A 12,766-nucleotide genomic window follows, 5' to 3' on the forward strand; every position below is an offset into this window, starting at 1 on the left:
CCTGCCCATGAGTGGGGGGCTGGATGGGGAGATCAGGGTGGGTGTTCCCTATCAGCGCCTGGGGAGATCCCTGGGGATCCCCGCAGGGGGGATGTCTGGGTGGGGGTGAACCTCAGGAACACTCGAGGGACCCCCGCACGGGAAGCTGTGCGAGCGGGACCCCCACGCGGGGCCCTCCGTGGGTCTCTCCCGCGGCGCACGGGCCGGCTCCGGGCGATGTTCCCCCAGAGGCGCGGACACCCCCTCGGCCCCCCTGCTCGGCTGTGCCGTGCCGGAGGCCCCCGCCCTGCCCCGGCGGTGCCCCCGCGGGGGTTCCCCGGGCGGTGCCGGTGCCTTTAACGCGCGGGGGGGCGGCCGCGGGCGCGGCGGACGTGCGGGGCCGCCTCCTCCCCTTCCTGCCGCCCGCGCCGCGCAGACACCGACACCGGCCGCTCCCGATCCCCTGCCCGCTCCGTCCCCGCCGACACGGCCCGGCGCGGCCCGGCCCTGCCCTGCTCTGCCCGCCGCCGGCTCGGTGAGTCCCGCCCGGGGGGGCCCGCCCGGGGCCTCCGGCGAGGGGCGGCGGGCACAGGCCGCGGCGGGCCCGGGGCCGCGGCCCGGCCGGGAGGGTCCGGGGGGGAACCGGGGCGCGGCCGCCGGGCCGGCGAGGAGCCGCTGCCACGGGGCCGGGGGGCTCCGGGGGGGCTTTGGGGGCGGGAGGGGCTCCGGCGCTTCCCGAGCGCATCTCCGCGGAGCCGAGTTGAGCGGTGGGGAGGGGGGCGAAAGGCGCCGTGTCCTCGGTGTTCGCTCGGTCCGCGGCGTTGGGTGCCCGCCGTGCCAAAATCTACACCACCGCCGCCCGCCTCCGAAATGTGACTTGCAGGCGTTTCCCGTGGCGGTGGGAGCCCCCCGGTGAGGTTCGGCGAGAGGCGGGTGCTGCGGCTCCCCGGTGGCCATGCGAGCTGTGGTGAGCACTGCGCTTCATCACAGCGGTCTGGGTGCCTGTGCTGGGTTTTGATGCTGCTTCCCATCGTCATGGGTGGTGGTGGTGGCGGCAGGGGTGCTTTATTGTTTTTCAAGGCTTTGCGTGCCCTTTAGTCCGGCCCCCGGTATGGGTTGTGTGCGGCTGTGTTAACCCTGGAGGTGTTGATTCCCCCCTCACCTCTTCTCCCTTGCTCACCGCTTACTGCCTTCCTCCGGTGTGCAGGTTACTTGAGAAGGGGAGAAAAGTTAAGGTGGCAAAGCTACGTCTTTTGTTTGTACCCGGCTAATTTCAATGGATGAAGTGTTTTAAGTAGGTGGTTATTAAGAAGAATGTAGCATCTTTTCTGCATTAGGCAGTGCCAAGTGATGTGCATCCACCCGTGTGTGCCTTAGGTTTGTCATTTTATAACCTTTCTTTCCACACCCCCACCAAAGGCTCTGCTGTGTATTTTGAGGTCATTGTTCGAAAACCTCAAAGATCATTTCTTGCTTTGTGCAAGAGGAGCAGAGCTGATATCCTGCTGGGGCTCTCTTCTGTTTAAAATTATCTTTTTCTTCTCCCCCTTTTTTACTCTTTGCATTGCTGCCCCTGTCCAATAACACGACTGGTATTTAGTAGACATAACTGAAAAGTTTTGTTTGATGCCTCTTTACCTATGACAAGGCAAAAATCCCTCTCTGGGAAGTCTGAACTGATTGCTGCAGAAGTTAAGAAGGGACCCAGTTTCCAGGTTCCACCTCCCCTCAGATATCTTCCTTGCTGTTATCCCAGTGGATTGCTGTGGTCCTGCAGTTTGGCTGGGGCTGGAATTGTTTCCCTGCCTCGTGGACCTCTTCCCTATAACTGCGCTGTAATTTCTGCCCGCGAACAGGCCATGCAACTCGCTTTACCACATATTTTTTCTCTTGCCTCATATGCTGATGCTGCTTTCTGCATAGTGTGATTAAAATAACTTTTGTGTGTAACTGCAGCAGCGAAAGGTTGGGGTTTGGATAGAAACACTCATTCTCTGGGTAGAGTTATTACCAAATATCTTTTTTTTTTTTTCTACCCCCCCCGCCCCTTTTCCCTTTTTTAGCTGGTCTCAAGAAGATGATTTCTGCTCTCAGAAGTAGCAGCAGTAGGATATGAAGAACACAATTAGGTTTTGATTTGATCCTTTATCCACTGCTGTCACAAAACCCCTGTTAGAGACTTGATGACTACTTTGTTTTTGAACCCCTTGAAGGAGAGGGAAAGACTTTCTCAAGCTGGTGTAAAACTGTGGTGTTACTTGATTAACTGTGTAACAGCTTTTGTTTGCATCATCCGCTCTTGCTGTTGGAGATTAAGTGGTTATGGCTCAAAAATGTCAAATCATTGCTTGATGTTGGCACTGTAACCCCAGGGCTAACAAAACTCCTCGGGAACGGGAATTCCCTGTAAACTTCAGAGGTGATGGCCAGAACTGTATTTAATCTACACCCGAGACCCTTAAGCATGAGGACATGGGGGAGAGGACATGTGTTTTATTTTAAGCATCAAACTTGGTTGCTCCTAATCCCTTCCCCTGCTGCTGCCAAGACACCCACCTCTCACCATTGACTCTGAGAGGCTTCAGCTCCCAAGTTTAGTTCCCTGGTCATCCCCCAGTTACGTGCTGGAGTAAATAGTGTGAATACCCTCTGTGCTGTCCCAGAGGGATGGGGAGGAAGCAGGAGGCAGTGGCAGGAGGAGGTAATTCTTCATTCCTGCCCTCTGCTCTGAAAGTTGTGGCAGCACTGGAGAGCAGAAGAGAGCCCTAATCGAGTTTAGTTTCCCCATTTACAGCACCCATCTGTGCTGTGGGTGCCTTTCATAACACAACCACTTCTAAGATGAAACTCTATGGGTTTATTCTTTGCCCCCATCCCACGGGAGAGCAGTCAGAGAGCCTCCTCAAAGTCTCACTGAATTTCCATCCTCTCAGTGGCCTGTTTGTGCAATTTGTTTTTGGTTCTAGTGTTTCCATTTGGTTTAAATGATTGTTTTCCCTCCCTCCCTGGTGTAATTAGAGGGAGCAATCAGATCCCCTCTTGACCCCTTGTTTTGACAGGTTAAACTAGTCAAAGTCTTTAAGTCTCCTCCTGTTGTTCTCTTATCGATATTCTCAGGATTTCCTTGTCAGTGACAACCTTTTGCCTTTGCTCATCAAAACCTTTTTAACATAAAGGGAATTTTATGCATCTGTGTTTGGCTCTTAAGCTTCCTGCTCTGTGTTGGCAAAGCAGCAGGATTGGACTATTTTTAAAAACATGAATATTTTGGAGGGGGCTGCTCACTGCACCAAGCTCTCAAACTTTTTGACATTGCTTGGGTGATTGTTTCAGGTTAACGAGACAGGGAGTTGCTGGACTAAATCTGTCCCAGACAAATCACTTCTTGTTAATGACTGTGCATAAACTGTGGGGATGATAGATTGGAGAGTTACCAGCCCATGACTCCTAGGAATCTGTTTCTCCTCTCATCGTTATACAAGATGTCCAAGCAAATTAAACACATGAAGGCTTTTTTTAAAAAAAACTAGTATTTATTTGTGTTTTTAGAAATGTAAAAGCTTCTTCCTGTTCGCATGCCTGAACTGCAGCTGGTTGCAGGAGAGGGGGCACTTGGGAGCTCTGAGAACTTCCTATTTCTTGCCAGAGTGGAGCCTTTAAAGTATTTTCTTACAATGTGGACTTGTTGGCGCTTTTTCCAGGCTGATGCCTGTGGTCTGTAGTTTGGGAACACATCTGTGCCTGCTGGCGTGGGCACTGCCTGAGAGACTCAAATTCCTGCTTTTTTTTGCCCCCATTTGCAGTGATTTCAGAGCGGGAGCAGCAGCTCTCTCATCGATAAGTGCATTGATCTGGACTCCGCTGCTGCTTCTTCCAGTTAAGGAATTGGTTGTTAGCTGGTGGAGGGGAGAAGCAGAGTGGATCCAGGTGCTGCTCCAAGCTGGAAGACATTACACAGCCATCTGCAATTCCTGTCATTCCTCTGCAGGGTTTTTTTCCTCCTCTGTGTGAGAACTAAGTAGCACCTGGGCCGTGTTCCTTGGGTTTGAACTTGTCCTCTGGTGGTCACTGCCATGCCTGTGTACAGGACTGCTGCAGTCTAATTAGATTATATTAGAATGAATAAGTGAATCTCGATAAATGAGCTTACGGGGGCACTGTCGGGTCAGCTCAGTCCCTAAATATAGGTCCTGGGCAGAGGGCAGGCTTGGTGCAGCCTCTCTCCATACAGCAAAATTAAACTGGGATCTCCTGGGAGTGCATCAATTCTGCTGCCTTGGCATCTTGTTGGCCTGGATGCTCCAGTGTCTCGGTACAAGAAATGCCCAAGTCCACTCATATATGAGGATTCTTTAATTGAAGCTTGGTGGGGAGTTGGAAGGGGAAGCCACAGCAGTGGAAACTGTAATAATCTGAGGTGCTAAAGAATGCAAATCTCATGATCCCTTCTAATGCTTCCAATTTAACTAAAGGTGGTTGGTTGTTTTCTTTTTTTTGAAGCCTCTCAGATACTGTAGAAAACGGGGAAAAAGAGGAACCGTGTCTATTGCAGGTATGCACATGATAACTCTGGAAAGCTTCTTCTCTGACTCAAACACAAATAAAGAACATTGTCTCCTCACAACTATACCCTGCAAAGAAGTAGTTTAGGTGCTTCAGGCCTTGAGTTTTGCTGTGCAGTGTGTGTGGGGTGGGAGGGAGAGGAGAGGGGAAGGAGCTGTAAGGTTTGTGGGGTAACTTGAAGAGAAGTAATTCCTTCCCCTTTTCTTCCCAAGAAGAGTTATTAAGAGGAATAGCATTTTTTCTTTTTCAAATGCAAGCTCATCTTTGCTTACACATCACTTAGGCTGCATTATAACTTGGAGAAAGTGTCTGTAAATTAGTCATGTGGGCAAGCTACTCATTTTCTTGCACTAATAATCCCTATTATAAATAGTGTTACTCTCTGGCATTAACAGCTGTGGTTGCTGTCAGGTGTGCAGGGATTTCAGTGGTGGTAAAGCACAGAAAGCAGCACTTCTTGCAGGTTTTTTTTTCTCTTTCCCTTTGGACACCCTCCCTCCTGGCTTCCCTGTCTGGATCTGCCTGCAGCCAGGCAATCCTGCAAATCACTGCTCTGCTGGAGAGCAGCCACTGCATCTCTAACAGCTCCCCTGCTGCAGGAAACATCTTTAAGCCCTTTTATGCTGTAAAGTTGAGGAAACACAGCAAAAATCCTGGTTTCCTTCGAGTTGCAGTTGAATGACTAATGGAGCATCAGGGAAGGCTCTTTCTGGGAAGAGGTGTGTTGATGTTGTGCAGCAAAACACGAGTTCTGGTTTTGGGATTGCACCTATTAATTGAACAGCTGACCTTCTCAGCCTGCCTGCCGAGCATGTGTCGGATGACCAAGGGGAAAATAAAGCTGGAGTTCAGAATTACGTGGGTGCTGAAGGCTCTTAAAGCCTGGTATATTCGTGCCCGTGATTCACAATCCTTCCAAAAACAATCCAGCTCTCATCCTGCCGGGGGGAAGTACCTCGGTCCGGTGTTATCAGCTTTTGTTTGGCTGCCAGAGCAATATAAACTCAAACCGAGTTATTTTGGGCTCCTTATTCTTTCGCTTCCAAATCCCACCCTGCAAGAGTTTCTCGTAGAAGAAATGCTGGCCTAACTCTGCTTTACACCCTCCGGTATGGGCTGAAAACGGTAAGCAGGGTATTTTATTTCAGGGTTGTGACAAATTTTAGTACATCTCATTCCTGTCTGTGGTGTGAAGAGGTGTCTTTTGTCTGCTTGCTACCGCAGGAAGGAAGTTGTTGAGTCTGGGAGATAAAAGCATTATCTCCTTCCCTGCAAGGCACAAGCTCCCTGCCCTGGGCTGGCACCACTCTGCTCCAGTCCTGCTTGTGGCAGAGTGGAGGGGAAAATTTTCATGGGAAAATGTGAGTGGACTCGTAATCTGTTTGCAAGTGTGTGGCTGTCAAGGAAGATGATGACTAAGCTATTGCACAAGGTGCAGCTCTTCAGGGAGCTCGCCAGGATTGGACCGGACTGTGACTGACTGGTAAGAGAGCCTGTAATATCAGTCAGCTCCTAATTTTATTGTTACTGGTTTGATCCGACCACTGGCCACAACTACTTTTTTTTTTTTTTTTCCTTCTCAGCCTGTTTGCTGTGAGGTTTTAAGTTGAAAAGTCTATACTTTTCAAAGAAGTACAAAGAAAAAAGTCCATTTTATTGGAGGAAGTGAATGGCTCCCACGCCTCGGGTGGGGAGTGCTGGGCAGCAGGAGTGTTTAAAGCTGGTGACTTGCGTTTGGCTCACAGGGAATCTTTCTCCACCAGGCCCTATGCCATTGCCAGGCTCTTGCATGGAACTTACCTTCCCGTTGTACAGAAGGGAAAGCCAAGCACCTGCAGGTGAAGATGCCAAGAGGTTACCAGCAGACCTGCTACTGGTGCCCCTCTCTTGGTCCCATCTGTGACCTGTCCCCCTGGCAGTCAGCTGGTGGGTGAGCTATGTGATAGTGATAGGATAAGGGAGAATGGATTTGAACTGAAAGAGGAGAGATTTAGATTAGATGTTAGAAGGAAGTTCTTGGCTGTGAGGGTGGTGAGGCCCTGGCACAGGTTGCCCAGAGAAGCTCTGGCTGCCCCATCCCTGGAAGTGCCCAAGGCCAGTTTGGATGGGGCTTGGAGCAACCTGGGATAGTGGAAGGTGTCCCTGCCCATGGCAGGGGGGTTGGAACTGGATGGTCTTGAAGGTCCCTTCTGACCCAAACCATTCTGTGATATGATATGAAATCACTTTCCCGGGGCAAACAAGACTGTTCCCATGTGCATCTTCCTTTCAGGGTCTCTGCTGCAGTGTGGGTTGGAGGCCAAGCCTGGCCCCAGGAAGTGATATTACTTCCTACCTCCCAAACTGGTTCAAAAGGCTACTGTGATGTTTCATACTGCTTTGTCCCCTCAGTCATTGCTTATGTTCCATGGGGACATCCCAGCTTGGCTTTCATGTGGGCATTGCCTTTTCCTTAATGCCATGCTGTGTGTGGACCCCAAACAGGTACATGAAACCAGTTGCAGCATCTCTTCTGCCAGTCTGTGCTTCAGCTCCAGGTGTACCTGAGAGCATCACCATGGCTACAGCAGCTCAGACCCAACGGATATTTGGAATATTTCGCAGGGCATTTTCAGATCTGGGAAGCAATCAGAGTTTAGGGAAGCAGCCTTTCCCTCAGGGCTAGGAGGGAACTCTTCGTACCTCCTTTAACTTCACGGAATCACAGAATATTCTGAGTTGGAAGGGACCCACAAGGATCATCGAGTCCAGCTCTTAAACCCGTGTGGGGATCAACTCCACGATGTTGCTGTTATTAGTACCGTGCTCTAACCAACTGAGCTAATCCAGGGCCTGTTCTCCTGGGAGATTTGGTGCACCCTCCTCTTGGACTGGGCAGTGTCTGTGGTTCTCAGGGGTGTGGTGCTGGGAACTGGCAGAAAATGGAGTTTATGGGTAAACGCTTTATCCTGTGTCACACCTGCTGACCTTTGCCTTGTTAAATACCTGTTGGCAGCACGTGTGGCTCCAGCTGTGATGGACTGATAAAGGACTGTGCTGCTTTTTCTCTTCATGCTTCTGGTTTTGTATTTAAGGCAGTGGTGGTGGAGGTCGATCAAGCTTCACTTCTCCAAGTTTAAGAAGGACTGTGTGTGCTGAGAAGGTTCCTCCCAAGTGTGTCCCAGCATGGACAATCAGCAGCATTGTTCAGAAGAGAGGCAGAGGTGGCACCTCAAAGCCTTGGAAATCACCAAGCTGCAGGAAGGATTTATGGAGGTTGTGTTAAAGGGTTTTATTGGGTTCCCTGGGCTTTCCCACGGCAGCTCAATGGGAATACTGACAGTTCTCCCTTGTTACCTTCACCTAAGGTCACTTCCATATCTACAGCCTGTGCCACACTTACCACCAGGATTGGGTTGCGTGCTAAATTTAGTGAACCTTTTTACAGCTTAGTGTGTATATGTAAAACCAGATTTATTTTTTTTTTCAAGCAGCTTTTAAGGGGTTAGAGCCTGGTTCAAGGTGTACAACAAAGCCAGGCTTTCTCTGCACAGGTGGCAGTACAGCAGGCCAGGTGTGGGAGGAACAGGTACACTCCTCCTCCTCCCTGGTGTGCTTCAAGCACATGGATCTGGCGAGGTGTGGAGCGCCGTGGGTGGGAGGGAGGGCTGTGGAGGCACAATTACAGCTTGCATAACATGGTCTGCAGTCTGAGGCATGTAAGAAGTGCCAGCAAAGGGGTTGGGTTTCAGAAGTTTTAAAGGCTTGTGAAAATTCTTGGTCGGATGTTTCCATTACAAGCCTGTCTTTTCAGACCCCCACCCTCTATCTCCCAAGTTTCTGCCTTTTTTTCCAGGCTGTTTACGTGCCAAAAGAAGAACTTCTTGGCTTCAGGTCTGGTGTACCTATTTCTAAGTGGATTTCTTAATCCCTGCTCCCCATTACAGGCTACTGGAGTAGTAGTTTGAGTTGTAACTTAAGTTGGAGGCAGGAAAGTTTAGATCTGTGTGGTTGCAGTGAAGTGTTTGTTCAATCCTTGCATGCCAAAGAGTAGCAGATTGTGGGACAGCAAAGCAAAGGGAGTGAGAACCCAGAGAAGTGTGAGAGAAATGACCTCAATTACTTTGGGTTTCTGTGGCTGAGCATTTTTAGGCCTTTTAACAACCTGGCATGTTCTCAAGCTCAGATCAGCACTGTGCTGATCTGTAAAGCTCAGTGTGTTGGGGCAGGGGTGCGTACATGTGTTAGGAGGCCGTTTTTGGGGGAGAACTCTGGGATGACGGGTTATTGACTTGACTCAAAACTCTTCAAATATGCATTTTCAGTCCCTTTAGGAAGCTGCTGTAAGCCTGGTCCTTATGGTCACAACTGGAAAGGACCAGGAAACCCTTAGAGACGCACTTTGAACACATCTTTTGGGGGGGTTCTTGTGTGATGTCATCTAACTCCCAATATTGTGCAGTATCTGAGGTTACAGCATGGATTGTACTGGACTGAAGTGGATTGTGGAACTGGGACTAGTAAGGAGTGTTGCAGTGTCTTCTGGGCTGCTGCTGCTCAGAGAAGCAGCAACCCTCAGTATCACTCACCTGGGAAATCAACAGCCACACGAGGAAGGTGGTAAAAGAAAAACCCTTCACCACATGGCCCAGGTGTAGTTCAAGTATTAAGCAAGTTTGTGGAGGAGCTGGAGCTTTTTCCCTGGTGCTGGAGGGGAGCCTGGTCTCCTACTCTGGCTGTTCAAGGCAAAATGAAAATATTGCCTTGAGGTCTGCACTAGTTCCTGAATATGTGTGACCTTCTTAAGCTGCCTGCCCAAATCCTAAAGGAGCTGTGTGATGACACCCTGAGATGACTCCAACTGTGTATCATTTCTTTAGCTGTGAGTAGCTTCAGCAGACTGTTCAATGAAGCACAGAGAGGTTAACAAGGTGAAAAGAAAACTTATGGAGAGGAATGCGTGGTGCTGCTGTTCAGGAGCACATATCCTTGGTGTGGAGGATGAAGGGATGGTATCTCTGTGGAGCTGTAGCCAGTGAGGTCCCTGTTTTGGTGCAGGAGGTGTTTTGGATGGATCATGAGGTGAGCTCTTAGTGCTGCCCTCGATAAATGGGCTACGTGCAATGTCTCAAAGCAGAGTGGAGAGAGACCCTAACACTTCACCTGTCTCAGCAGGCAAAGGACCACAGTTCAGCAGCAATTTCTTAAACTTCGTGTTGTGCTTTTTAAATTGAGTTAAAAGTTCCAGCTCATGATGCAATTTATGCTTTGAAATGAACTGGGGTAACTTGTGTTGTAGGGATTGCTTCTAAAGCCTCTTTTGTTCCTGAACCATTCTCAAACTTTATTCTTAAGAGTATTAACAGCACCATGTTCTCCAGCGTGAGGGATCTGGCTTGGATATAGAGGTGCTGTCTTTGTGCCTGTATGATAACATGCTTTAGGATAAATGTTGAAGGACAGCTTTGCTATGGAGCAGTCAAACCTATCTCATATCTACTGTGGAAGTCTTGGTGATGGGAGAATTATCATCCTTCCACTGCTACAAATTTGTGCTGGAGCAGAAAGTCAAAATATCAGTGTTGTAGGAAGCCCATCAGCAGCAGAAGCTCCAAATTCAGTTCTGAGCACACCTCTAAACATCCCCCGAGTTCGAAGGGTTTATAAATAGAGCGTGAACAATGCTTTAATCTGGCAAATGATTTTAAATTTAATGCACAGTCGAAATAAAACCCAGCCCTCTTCGGAGGTGTCGTTCCTAATGTGACTATGGATTAAAACTCATTGATTGCTACTAGCAAAAGAGCGGTAGGTGCCTCTTGTATCAGTTAGAACGTGTTCCCTCCAGCCCTGGGCTCTGGTTCATCTCCAGCTCAGTGCAGTGGTGAGTGTGGCCAGGTGCAATAAAACACGGTGCCCCTGCTCTGTGAGGAGGCTGCAGATTCACCATTACAGCACCGAGCACCTCCTTGCATCGAGGATTGAGAGCATTTTCCCGACGTGCAGCCAAAATGCAGTCATGGCCCGTGTCTGCCCATTTGTTCCCATGCCAGCATTGTCCTCTGGCTTCAGCCCCACCCTGCAAGGTGGGAGCAGAGGAAGCTGCTCTGCTGGGCACGGCCCCTGTTCCTTGGGTGTAGCTCAGAGCACTGGAGCTGTACGTGCACAGGGGAAGGGAGGGAGGGTGGCAAGTAATGCCTGCTCAAGCCTGGCTGGATTTTCCAAGGTTTTTATGTCTTTCTGACCCACCACTGTGGTATAGAGTATTAAAAGCAAAAGCAGGCGTGCTGGTGCAGTGCTTCCCCAGCTGTGTAGGCTGAGGAGGAGCCTGCAATTCCACCCTGGGAGGCTCACAGCACTCCCTAAATCCTAGTTTGGTAGCTGTGCTGTGCGTGTTGATGCTGACTCTATTTATGATGCCTTTGTCAACTTACAGGAACTCTGACTTCTGTATGTTGGGTCCTCATTCCTCCTGTCATCCTGCCTAAACTGAACCTGCCCTTGTAAAGTCTTGGGGTTGAGAACTAACTGCATACCCCTGAGTTTTAAACCCTTGGCGTATTTGAAGATTTTTCATCGCTTTGTGAACTTGGGTTGTTTAACTAGTGGATGCTTTTTTACCCCCATTCTTTTATCATACTGTATGTGGTGAGAAGGGAGAAAAATCTCCCCTGCTTATTTCTCTCCGTTTCCAGCTGAAGAATTACTGAGACTCAGCCTGATGATGGGGTACAGCAATCTTGTTTCACTTGCTGCTTCCTGATGCTCTCATTTAGCTACGTCTGTGCCACATCTACAGTAATTTTGATGAAGCAATTGCACGTTTTCCCTTTAGAGACAACTGAAATCACTCAACTGCTTGGACGTAATGTGTGCAGTAAATAATATCTGAAAACTCCAGGTAGTGAGAAGAAACCACATGAAAGCACCTAGATTTGATATGATTCACAGTCACTGAAGATTTTTGATTTCCCTGTGTGAGTTAACAACTCTCCTTTAACTTGTTCCCAGCGCAGGTCAATCTCATTTTCCTCTAGGAATTCAGATAGATGAGAGCATCCGTCTGCTGTCGGCTTCTCCTTTTGTCCATTGCTGTTTAACAATAGGATTGTCGAGTCACCCAGAGGTTAACGAAGCTGGTTTTTTTTTTTTTTTTTGTCAGTGGTCCAATCTCTTTGTATAACTGTGTCAAACAGCACACTGAACAGAAATAATGGGAAAATCTTGTTGGTGGAATGACCAGGGTTGTCATTTTGTGATATCAGGGTAAAGACCTGCTTAAGCTTCAGGCTTCTGGCTGTGTTAGGGGGTGGCTGAGCACAAATCCCTCTGCAAGAACATTAAATATCAGTTTCTCTGTATCTCTTTGCGTGCAACAGTGTTGGAGCTCGGGAGGGATCTGAGCGATTACGGTTGGTTTTGTTACGTGTCTTTTGGGGTTTGGCATTGGAAGAAGGGCGAATTGTAGCCCTTAATTATGAAGTGTGGGAACAATTGGAGCTGGGCAGGCAGGCAGTGATCCAGCTCCTCTTCCTGAGCGAGCAGTGCTTTTGTGCTGTGCCATCCCGCTGCACAAATGACTGGCAAGCTGGTGCCAGATTGATGGGTTTTGATCCCTTTTAGGAAGGGGTTTGGAAGCTGTAATTTCAGGTTTATCACACCGGTCCTTCAAGCTTCTGCCCTGTTGCTCTGAGCAAGCCTGTTGCCGTGGCTGCCCCAAAGAGCTTCCCATGGGGATTAAAAACCAGCTGTTAGCTCCAGTTGTACTGGGACACCAGTGGCTTGGCTCGTGTGGGTGCAGTGGCAAAGTATTTGCAGGGAAAGACATGATGGTGCACTGGTTTGTTGGCAGCTGGGCCCCTTTGCACGTGCAGGGAATTTGAGGAGCTTGGGACGGTGTGGGATGGTTGGAGTTGTACTCTGTGGCAGGTGGGTGAGCTGTGCCTTGTCGGATGCCACCCTGGACACAGACACTTCTCTTCCCCTGTCTCTTATCAGCCTGTGGATGAGGGCACCCAGCAGAGCTGGGATGGGACTTGCAGGGTCGTCTGCTGGTGGCAGAGCGCCAAGAAACTCTCACCTTTTCCCTCCATCACACCTCTCCAGGCTGGATTTTCCCTACATTCAGTCAAAGTGCACCTGTTATCACTTAGATATCGCTGTTGGCCCCAGCCATGCCTCCTTTCCAGGCTGTCATTCTGGCAGAGCTCATGCTGGGAAATGGAAAACACAGAACTCCTCTTCG

At 49.6% G+C, this 12,766-nt stretch overlaps 1 protein-coding gene across 1 annotated transcript in view; it reads left to right on the forward strand.

Annotated features, from left to right (window-relative positions):
- Nucleotides 1-491: 491 nt before the first annotated feature.
- KTN1 (kinectin 1) overlaps nucleotides 492-12,766 on the forward strand; it is a 76,392-nt gene continuing 64,117 nt past the window's right edge. The window contains exon 1 of the mRNA XM_039381642.1: nucleotides 492-515. The gene's annotated coding sequence lies outside the window, so the exon portion shown is untranslated. The remainder of the gene's footprint in view (nucleotides 516-12,766) is intronic.

Source organism: Pipra filicauda, unplaced genomic scaffold (assembly GCF_003945595.2).
Source record: "Pipra filicauda isolate LSUMZ 115617 unplaced genomic scaffold, ASM394559v2 scaffold235_size1210477_pilon, whole genome shotgun sequence".
Lineage (NCBI taxonomy): Eukaryota > Metazoa > Chordata > Aves > Passeriformes > Pipridae > Pipra > Pipra filicauda.